Source organism: Peromyscus eremicus, chromosome 1 (assembly GCF_949786415.1).
Source record: "Peromyscus eremicus chromosome 1, PerEre_H2_v1, whole genome shotgun sequence".
In the NCBI taxonomy this organism is placed as follows: Eukaryota; Metazoa; Chordata; class Mammalia; order Rodentia; family Cricetidae; genus Peromyscus; species Peromyscus eremicus.
In genome coordinates, this window is record NC_081416.1 from 189,316,572 (window position 1) to 189,328,647 (window position 12,076).

Genomic DNA, 12,076 nt, shown 5'->3' on the forward strand with positions numbered 1-12,076 from the left:
TTCACACATCTTATCCAAAAGTATTTTCTTGCAGCTTATTCTAAAATATCGTGCATTGGGATGCTTGTTTTAATTTTTTTATTATTTCATCTATTTTTGAAAATATAATATGCACACTCATGCCTCAAGAGAATTTCTCTTTTCCTTCATTACCTCCAAACCTTCTCACATAACTCTGCTTCCTCCCTTTCAAATTCATGAGAGGTTTAAAAAATTGTTGTTAACAGCAACAGTTGTTGACTACCCAATGGAGACCTTACTCTCTATGAAGAGGGGATGGGGTGGGATGGGGGTAAGTTAGGGGAGTGGGAAAAGAAGAAGGAGGAGAAACGGGTTGGTATGTTAAAGGAAAGAAAAAATTAATAAAAAATTATATATTAAATTATATAGAAAAAAGAAAATAAAAAATATAAATTTCAAGATTAATCAAAAAAGTAAAAAAATAAATGTTACATGCATCTATATCTGTATATATATGTTCCTAAATACAGACAGATCAGAATATATAAAGCTACTGTACTATATATTTTTTGAGGGTGACCATTTGATATTTGATGTTTGATTGGTTTGCTCTTCTTTGTCGAAGATTATTTCTCTGACTCTTGGCACTCCTTCATTGTCTCTAGCTCTTTGTTTAGGATTAAGACCTTCTGATGTTTCTCCCAGCCCCTTTGGTGTCTATTATTTTTTCCTCATTCATATCATATTTAAGCAGTTGTGTTCATGAAACTTTCAGGAGAGGACATTAATTATAAAATGTCAACTTTTTTAAACATATTCCCTAACTTGGACTGACAAAGATTTATCAACATTGCTTTTTAATAATAGGAATACATAGTTTTATTATCTTTTAGAGGATATAGTTTTGGAAAACACTACAAATACATATAAAATATGTACATTTTTTCCAGAGTTGAAAAAAAGCAATAAAGAGATATAACTATCAATTTTCTGAAGCATAACTCACACAGAAAAAGTCACTTTGCATGTTTTCCTCATGTGTATTAGCAGTTAAAGTGGCTCTACACCTAGCTCCATGCAGATTCTGAGCTCTTTCTTCCATTGTCACTTATTTCTGGCAACCAGGGACCAAGACACAAGGCATGCATGGAACTGTAAACTCTGTATTCCTATCTGAAAAATAAACTCCAACATCCTTCATTTCTCCAATACAACCAAACACTTAAAGTAGTTATCAGCAAGTAATGGTTAAGATAGGATAAAGTCTGCTGGTCTGTAGCAACACTAGTCAATACCTTCCATGTTACTATCTTCCTCAATTTCAAGTCCAGCCTTGGAGGAGTGCGGTTTGGACATGATCCTGTGTTCATACCCACAGTGAAAACACAAGATTTAGGAAGAGGTATGAGGGCAGGAAAAGGAAGAGCCTGGGGACCTATGAAACCTTATGATTAATGAGGCCATATTCCAGACACAGTTGATTTGAGAGCAGCTTCTGTGGCTTCCCATTTCTTTATCTGGGTGTGGTGTCTCTATGGTGTTAGCACCTACCCTCACCACCAGAGGAGTGGAGAGGATCACCTTGTAGGGCCCTTTCCAGATTAGTTTCTGTGTCCCTTTGGCTTCTCACTTGAGACAGAAGATACCATTCTTCTTAAGCTAGGTGAAAGTGGTGGTGGACTCAGAGGTTGGCTGGGTATCTCAGATAATTCAGTGTGTAGAACTGGAGGGACCTTAGTGCTTTGATAGAGGAATGATTAGAGAGTTTTGTCAAATGCTTGTCTCTGAGCCTGGGAAGCAGGTGGGGAATTCTTCCAAATATAATCTCAAAGCTGGTTAACCCCTCTCTCTATTGGGTGCAGTAAACTGAGGCAAAGTAAAGGAGGGGGCCTATCCATCTTTCTCTTTTTGAGAATTTTGTTAAAGTTTCCTTTTATGTTCTGATCATTCTTTCTGCCAGCTCAGAACTCTGAGGTCTAGATGCACAGTGAAGTTTTTGCTCTATGTCTAAAGTCATAGCTATTAATTAAGAGGGTTTTTGGTATGAATATTAGGCCATTGTTGGATGGATGCTAGTGTTAGACAGAAGCCATATCAGAGCATCTCTTCATACCTTAGCTTTTTAGCTACAATTGGAACAGTTTCAGTCTAGGTGGAGAACACTTCGACCCACTAAAAGATGGTATTTCCAAGAAAGTTGCAAGTATTTTTATTCTCACCAACAAGCCAGATCTTGGTGAAAGTCAAAGTTTTCAAAGTTTGACAGGGTGCTTTTCTCTCGTTTTCATCTTTTACTTAGTAAGTACTCTCTGATTTTGTTTCCCTTAAGCACTAACAGAGATAGCCCACCTTAGTGTGTTCCATATAGGTATAACATAACTTGTTCTAAACAAGACAGACACTTGTAGTGCCCAGATGAGTAGCCTGGTGAAGGTTAGTTACCAGTTTCTAGACAGTTATTTCTGAGAGAATATCCTTTACCTATGGTATTCTCCATCAACATATATATTTTTTTTTACTGACTATTATTCTTTACCATGTAGTCTCAGGTAGCATTGGGTTGTGGTATGTGACATTCAGATCATTTATAGGCCCCAAATATTTTAGTGTCATCAGTCACACAGTGAGTTCATTTGTGTGCCCATGAAAGACAGCAGTTACTAGGGAAATCCACATAGCTCCTAGGAGGGCTAAGATTTTTAATGTCCTATTTCCCAGCAGCAAGAAGCCATCTTTCTCCATAAATCTCTATACAGTTGACACACCGATTTGTAAAAGTATACCAACTGATGGTCACTATATATGCTGGTGGACTTTCCTTTTCCCCATATGAGATTCTGGGTGAGAGAAATCAGTTCTTTTCTCCCTGTGATGGGGTTCCTGATTAAGGCATTAATCATTTTATGTAAAATAACTACTGCATCTCCCATGTACCTGGTTTCATCTTTTATCTAGTAACAGAATTACATGAGCATCTGCAGGTCATCATCGGACATCAGGATAGCTGGATTGATAACAAACTGGACTCAAGTTGGATACAGGAGTAGGGTCTTGTGCTGCATAAAACAGTGATTAAATGGTTGGTGATATTTTTGTTCTTCAGTGGAAAACCTCATCTGTGCTTAATGCTACAAGTGTCAGCAGTATCTTGACACAGCAAACTTGTTTGCATTGTTAGTAAGCTAGAAGTAGTCTCTATAGATCTTTGACCAGTGTGCCATCATGTGGCTACAGGTTGCAATCATTTGGGCTGATATGTCATGGGGAATTTCCATGGCCCCAACATTTGGGTAAAACCCCCTTTGTCATTTGTATCATGGAGTGAAAATAAGAAGGTTTTGAGGCATCTTTAAGTTCTAGGACTGGAGCCAATTTCAGGGATCTTTTAAAGCCTTGAATGTCTTTTGTTTAGACTCAGTCAAGATCAGGGACTTAGTTCCCGTGATTTGTGCTTGTGTATAGAGGAATTTCTGTTTCAAAGAGCTCTTGTATCTACAGCCTAAAATACTGAGCTACATCTAGGAATTCTAGAATCTGTACCTTAGTCTTTGCAGTTGGAATCTGTAGGATGGCAACAATCCTGCTGAGAAAGTCTCTTTTTCCCTCTCTTCAGTTGTATCCAAGAGAGGTAGCCTTCTATAAATTTGGCCTTTTTTAGACAACATTCTATAGCCCTAGGTCTGTGACTCCTATAATAGTCCCTCAATGTCCCTTTTATAAACTATTTTCCCACTAAACTTTTGATGGAAGGGCAGGAGTTCAGCATTTAGTGTCTATACAAACAGGGTTGTAGAGTTTTTGAAATTCTTTGTCAATCCTGATCCAGGTAAGTTTTTTCACTGTAGACCTCTTTCTGGGTTTGTGCATTTAAAAGCAAAGATGAGTTGATGCACTTCTTCAAATGTGAGGCTGAATAATACATCATTCAGGACCAGGAGAGTGTACACCTTTTTCTCTGGAGGAATCAGACTCATGAGATTCAGAGGTCCCAGGTTTCTTTACAGGTAAGGATGACTGTCAGACAGACCATCAGAATGCCTGTCTCTTCTCTCCTGGCCATGTGGGCATCAACTTTCCCTTTTACTTCCACAGTCATTGGGTATTGTTTAATCTGGAGAGAGGTATCTGAACCTGTTAGGTGATCAATTATAGGAACTTGGTGCTGGGCCAGTGCTGTGGTGTTGTTTTCTTCTGACAGAGGGCAAGACAATAAAATTCTGCTGGATATATGTAAGTCTGTATCTCACTATGAGAGAAAATGGCTTTCAGTTTATGCAAAAGGACTCATCCCACTCAGTTCCTTGTTGTTAATCACACTTTGAGCTACCTCCAGCAGCCAGGACCTAATTATACCTTAGATTTTTTGAATTTCCTTAACATTTTCTAATATCTGTTTCCAGCTACGTGACAAAGGGCATCTTGTTAGGAGCTGTCTTTCATCATTGAAAAAGTACTTAGTAAATGTTATATAAAGTTCTTTGGTCAACTTGGGCAGAGACTCGACAAATGATACAGGACTTGACAATTAACCTAATTTTTTTTCTTTTCAAGATTCCCTAAAGATATCTTTACCCCTAGAAAGCAAAAAGGAAAAGAGAATATAGATATGAGATAGATCATTGAATCTACTCTGAGAAAAATGATAAAGAAATAATAGGATAAATAGGTAGGTCACTGAATCCACACTGATCAAGATGGCTGGGGGTGAGGTTGGAGTTACTCTCAGGCAGCCACATCTTTCCTGACAGGATCTCGCCACATTGGATGTCACCAAGTTGACACCACTTTCACATGAAGTTATCAGCAGACAAGCTACAATTAATATTGGTACAATTGGTCATATAGCTCATGGGAAGTCCACTGTGGTAAAGGCTATTTCTGGAGTTCACACCATCAGATTAAAAAATGAACAAGAAAGAAATATTACCATCAAGCTTGGATATGCTAATGCTAAGATTTATAAACTTGATGACCCAAGTTGTCCTAGACCAGAATGTTACAGGTCATGCGGAAGTAGTACACCAGATGAGTTTCCTACAGACATTCCAGGGACCAAAGGGAACTTCAAATTAGTCAAGCATGTTTCCTTTGTTGGCTGTCCTGGCCATGATATTTTGAAGCTACAATGCTGAACAACGCAGCAGTGATGGACGCAGCTCTTCTGATGATAGCTGGTAATGAATCATGTCCTCAGCCTCAGACTTCTGAACACCTGGCTGCCACAGAAATCATGAAACTCAAGCATATTTTTATCTTACAAAATAAAATTGATCTAGTAAAAGAAAGTCAGGCTAAGGAAGAATATGAGCAGATTCTCGCATTCATTCTCTGGAGGCATCACAATCCCTGACTTCAAGCTGTACTATAGAGCTACAGTAATAAAAACAGCTTAGTACTGGCATAAAAACCGACATGTGGACCAATGGAATCGAATTGAAGACCCCGACATTAATCCGCACACCTATGAACAAATAATTTTTGACAAAGAAGCCAAAAGTGCACAATGGAAAAAAGAAAGCATCTTCAACAAATGGTGCTGGAAAAATGGATATCAACATGTAGAAGGCTGCAAATAGATCCATATCTATCACCGTGCACAAAACTTAAGTCCAAGTGGATCAAGGACCTCAACATAAATCCAGCTACTCTGAACCTGTTAGAAGAGAAAGTAGGAAGTAGTCTTGAACGCATTGGCATAGGAGACAACTTCCTAAATAGAACACCAGTAGCACAGACACTGAGAGAAACAATCAATCAATGGGACCTCTTGAAACTGAGAAGCTTTTGTAGAGCAAAGGATACAGTCAACAAGGCAAAGCGACAGCCTACAGAATGGGAAAAGATCTTCACCAACCCCACATCTGACAGAGGACTGATATCCAGAATATATAAGGAACTCAAGAAATTAGACATCAAAATGCCCAACAGTCCAATTAAGAAATGGGCTATAGATCTAAAAAGAGAATTCTCAACAGAGGAAACTCAAATGGCTGAAAGACATTTAAGGAATTGCTCAACATCCCTAATCATCAGGGAAATGCAAATCAAAACAACTCTGAGATACCACCTTACGCCTGTCAGAATGGCTAAGATCAAAAACACTGAAGACAGCTTATGCTGGAGAGGATGTGGAGCTAGGGGAACTCTCCTCCACTGCTGGTGGGAATGCAAGCTTGTACAACCACTTTGGAAATCAATATGGCGCTTTCTTAGAAAATTGGGAATCCATCTCCCCCAAGATCCAGCTATATCACCCTTGGGCATATACCCAAGGAATGCTCAACCACACCACAAGAGCACTTGTTCAGCTATGTTCATATCAGCATTGTTTGTAATAGCCAGAACATGGAAACAACCTAGATGCCCTTCAACTGAAGAATGGATAAATAAAATGTGGTACATATACACAATGGAATACTACTCAGCAGAGAAAAACAATGACATCATGAAGTTTGCAGACAAATGGATGGATCTAGAAAAAATCATCCTGAGTGAGGTAATCCAGACTCAGAAAGACAAACATGGTATGTACTCACTCATAGCAGGATACTAGATGTGGAACAAGGATGACTGGACTGCTACTCACATCACCAGGGAGGCTACCTGGAAAACAGGACCCCAAGAAAGACACAGGGATCACCCAATGACAGAGAAATGGAATGAGATCTACATGAACAGCCTGGACATGAGTGGGGGTAGTGAAGGGCGAGGGTCGAGGGAAAGAGAGCTTGGGTGAGCAGGAGATCCCAGCTGGATCAACAACAGAGAGAGAGAACAAGGAACAGGAGACCATGGTAAGTGAAGACCACATGAGAATAGGAAGAAGCAAAGTGCTAGAGAGGCCCACAGAAATCCACAAAGATACCCCCACAACAGACTGCTGGCAATGGTCGAGAGACAGTCCGAACTGACCTACTCTGGTGATGGGATGGCCAAACACCCTAATTGTCGTGCTAGAAACCTCATCCAACTACTGAGGGATCTGGATGCAGAGATCCATGACTAGGCCCCGGGTGGATCTCTGGGAGTCCAATTAGTGAGAATGAGGAGGGTTTATATGAGTGAGAATTGTTGAGACCAAGATTGGATAAAGCACAGAGACAAATAGCCAAACGAACGGAAACACATGAAATATGAACCAATGGCTGAGGGGTCACCAACTGGATCAGGCCCTCTGAGTGGGTGAGACAGTTGATTGGCCTGATCTGTTTGGGAGGCATCCAGGCAGTGGGACCGGGTCCTGTGCTCATTTCATGAGTCGGTTGTTTGAAACCTGGGGCCTATGCAGGGTCCCTTGGCTCGGCCTGGTAGGAGGGGACTGGAACTACCTTGACTGAGTCTACCAGGTTGATCTCAGTCTGTGGGGAAGGCTTTGCCCTGGAGGAGATGGGAATGGGGTGCGGGCTGGGGGGAAGGTAAAGGGGGCGGGAGGGGGGAGAACAAGAGAATCTGTGGCTGATATGTAGAACTGAATTGTATTGCAAAATAAAAATTAAAAAAAAGATTAGAAATATATGTACAATATTTTCTAACAAAGTTAATCTCAAATATGTATCAGTACACATAGTTTGTATACAATATAAAAAATTCTCTCCAATGTAAAATATTTAAAATTAGTAGTTGCCTTTTAAAAGTAGATTCAATTATCTACCTTTTAATCTTCTCATATTCATATTCTCTCTTTTTTTATTTTCAGAGAAAATTCAATAAACTATACTTTATTGTATCATTTCTATACCTTATTTTCATAGTAGATTCAATAATCTACCTCTTATCTATGTTCTCTTTTTTTTCCCCCAAAAATAACCCTGAATCTAGTTTTCTTTGTTTAGCTTTTTTCCTGACCATTATCAATTAACAACTTGTAACTAACCATCCTAAACAATGACAATTATCCATAACCCATTGAATGACCAAAAACCACCCATCTCAACTGTTGGAAATGTGGGCATTCTGTTCTTAAAATTACTTCCTGCTCTCAGGGGTCAAAGGCATTTTTAGGGGATCCTGAAAAGAAAAATTTTGAGTTAATTGTCAAGTCCTGAGAGAGGTAGCTGTATCATTTGTTGTCAAGTCTCTGCATAATGTGAAAGTGAAGAGTTGGTCTCAAGTCGTTGCTTGAGTAGTCTGTGAGGCTGGATCATCTCACCTAGCCATCTTAAAATTGTCCTGAGCAATTGGTAGTCAAAAACTGATCTTTGGTGTTGTTTGTCAGCTTAGTGGTATTATGATTGTCCTGATGGAATCACCGCTGTGGGGCCCCATCATTTGGAGACTTCAAATTTGCTATTAGGTGTGATCATAGTTCCCTGCAGAAAACTGATAGAGACTCAAACCTGAAATTATTTACAGGATGATAGATTAAGCCTTTTATCTAGAATTAGTTATTATTCTATGCAACCATTAATTTCATGACAAAAGTTTAATATATATAAATCTTATTAATTTTGATGTAAAATCCATACCTTAAAACAAGTTATAAAGAGTCAAAATAAAAGCAAAGAATTACGAGTTTTGTTGCAAGAGAATTGTCCTTTAATTTTGGGTTTTCTTCTGTGCCATATCAGGTGGTTCTTCTGATATGATACAGAGATTTTGGATTTTCCTTTAACAAGCATGCTTGGGCTTATAGAAGGAGAGAGCCACACTCCAACTACAAAGGCAGCTTTAATTTTAAATTGAACTGGGACTATATAAAGACCATTTGCAGTATGTTTCTGTAGAAAGCAACAGAAACATATATTTAAAAAGACTAATGAAATTTTATATATGTTATACCAATAGTCCAATTTACTCTTTTCCTTGGAACATTGTTTTCCAGATGATTTATCCTTTTTCTTCATATGTCTCATTTGTCCCCTGTTTTTCAGTTTCTTAGCATTCAATCTCCTCAAAGACAAAACCAAGAACCCTAACTTTGGGGAAGTTCCCTTTTGGCAAAGTATATCTGATTAAAAAGAGCTGAGGAAAAGCATTTATTAGAGGTATAAGCTAATTTAAATTGAATGATCATGCTGCTTGATGAACTATCACTTCTTCTAATTAAGAGGTCTCTCTTGTTCAAATCAAACCTTCATAATTTTGATGGTATCCATAGCTTTTCTACACCTTTAGAAACAAAAGAAAAACCTGAGCACAAATGTAATACATATGCTGGTTTCCATTTTGAGGTGAGTGCATCTTTGAAGTATAAAAGTTGATTTAATTCCATAGTTTTTTTCTATTATACAATGTCTCTCTGCAGCCATCATTCCTTTCTCATGATTCTTGAGAAAATTTAATTTATGTAATCTATTTCTGGGAGTTTGTGTTACCCCTTTCTGTTTATTTAGCATATATCCTGTAGAGTTCAATTTGATCTTTCTCTGATTGCTTGGCCCATAGAATTGTGTGGTATATGCTTTATATTGGAAAAAGCAAAAAACTGTTTCATTTTACCAGAGACAAATGCTCCAGCATTGTCAGTTTTAATTTGTACAGGTATATGTATGATGACCATAACTTCTAGCAAATGTGTGATTACAGAATCAGCCTTTTTGTAACTCAGAGCAGTTGCCCATTGAAATTGTGAATAGGTATCAATGGTATGGTATACATATTTCAATTTTCAAAATTCTGCAAAGAGAAACACATGCATCTGCCAGATTTTATTCCTCTAGGTTACAAAATGCTGGTAGTTCAGTCTGACTGTAGAAAGAATAAGTAGGACATTTCCTTGGCTTGATTCCAAGTTATAGAAAAATCTTTCTTTAAAACCCTTACTATTGACATGATGTTTTTTTTTCTGAGACCTTTAGCACATTTCCTATCAACAGATTATCGATCTCATCATTACCTTGTGCTAGAAGGCCTAGCAGACTTATATGGGATTGGATGAGAGTTGTATATGAGCGTTGATTCCTATTTCTCATTATTTCTTGTAACTGAATAAATAACAAAGTTAATTCTGATTCATCAGGGATAAATTCTACCATTTCAATATGTAAGACCACTCTTTCTGCATATTGAGAGTCAGTAACTATGTTGAGATATTTGGAAAAATCCATTAATACCATCAAAATGGCATGTAATTCAGATTTTTTGGACATAATTTTAAAGACTTTGAACCATTTTACTTAAATTTTATTATTTGTAACCTGCCTTTCCTTATTTGTTTGCATCTGTATAAAATGTACGGGGTCCAGATATTAGTGTTTCCTCTACAATTCAAGGCAGGATCCAGTTAGATGTCTTTATAAGTTAATTCTATCACTTTTGGCATATTTTTGTTAATTTTTACCAAAAATTACTGCAAGCTCTTTGCCAAGTTCCCTTTCTTCCCATAATTTATCAATTTCATTATTAGTTAAAGGTACTATAATTTCCACAGAGTCTATTCCTGTTAATTGACCAGTCTCAATTTTCCTTTTAAAATCAAGTCAGAGGTCTTTTACACGTAAGTTTTTAATTTTTTCACTCTGTTTATTTGGTAGAGATATCTATTCCAATATATCTTCCCTCTGCATTAAAATACCTATAGGAGAATGCTTAGAGGGTGAAATCACCAACATGGAATCAAGCTTTGCATCCACACAATCCACATATGCATCCTGTATTTTCTTTTCTTCTAAAGATAACTCTCTCTCGGGTTTAGCTGATAATTCTCTTGGACTATTTATGACCTTGTCATCCTCTAAGGTTTTGAATGAATTATTTAATTCATATTTTTTTTACCTCACTAACACTCCGTACACTGGAAAATTCTCTAAATAATCTTTGAAATCCATTGAGTCCATAATCAATCTCTCCTAATTGGTACTTTTGGGGATCTAATTTTTTGTAGAACTATTGTAGCATGAATCTTTTTTTTAAGATTTATTTATTATATATACAACATGTATTCTGCAGGCCAGAAGAGGGCACCAGATCTCATTACAGATGGTTGTGAGCCACCATGTGGTTGCTGGGAATTGAACTCAGAACCTCTGGAAGAGCAGTCAGTGCTCTCAACCTCTGAGCCATCTCTCCAGCCCCATAGCATGAATCTTAAAAGGTCTGATTAATAAAAACAAACACAGGGCCAGGTAATGGGGTGAATACTGGAAGATCAGAGAAGCAGAAAAAGCCACAGCCACCTCACCTCACCAATTCCTCAGCTGATCCTATTTCCTCAGACTGGAAGCCTCTGTGTCCTCATCTGAATGGATCTCAGCTGGACTCCTGCTCAAAAGCCTCAAAACTTAACCAGCACTAGTTCCTGGTTTTCACACCTTATATGCCTTTCTGCTTTCTACCATCACTTCCTGGAATTAAAGGCATGAGTCACCATATCTGGCTGTTTCCAGTGTGGCTTTGAACTCAGAAATCGGGATGGATCTCTGTCTCCAGAAGGCTACGATTAAAGGTGTGAGTGCCACCATTTTCGGGCCTCTATTTCTGTCTAGTGGCTGTTCTCTTCTCTGACCCCAGATAAATTTATTAGGGTCCATGATATATTGGAGAACACAGTATCACCACATTTCCCCTTTTTTGTCTAAAATTTAAGAAGCTTAACTAATACAAGAAAAACTATATCCAATAAGTACAATACCTATATACAATATATACAAGCAATAAATACTTAAACAATGTCTAGTCCATTTGCATTTGACAAACTCAGAGAAAATAATTCCATTATCTGTTCTATTTTGGTAAGTCCACAATGTAACTTATTCACTTTCTATCCTAACTTATATTACTAAAAGACTATCTTATAATGTCTATCAAATTTATGCACTTATACCTCTTTAGTGAGTTTCTTTTCTAAAAATGTCTAGTCCATTAACATTGAACAAATTTAGACAAAAAACTCCATTATATATATTAACAATTTCCAGTCCAGTAACATTTGGTAAATTCAGACAAAAATTATTTATTACATATCCTATTTAAAACAAGTAGTTCCTTTTTAAAAGTTCATTCAATAATCTCCCTTTTTATCTTATTATATTCATATTCTCTCTTTTTTTCTTTTCATAATAGATTCAATAATCTACCTTTGGTCATTTTTATGTATTCTCTGTTTTTTTTTTTTTTTTAGCGTAGATTCTATGATCTAACAATTTATCCTATTATTTCTTTATGTTTTTTCTCAGAG

The 12,076-nt window shown here is 37.4% G+C and overlaps 1 pseudogene; it reads left to right on the plus strand.

Moving 5' to 3' along the window:
- Positions 1-2,376: 2,376 nt before the first annotated feature.
- On the plus strand, positions 2,377-5,311 carry LOC131903674 (eukaryotic translation initiation factor 2 subunit 3, X-linked-like; annotated as a pseudogene).
- The last annotated feature ends 6,765 nt before the right edge of the window (positions 5,312-12,076 follow it).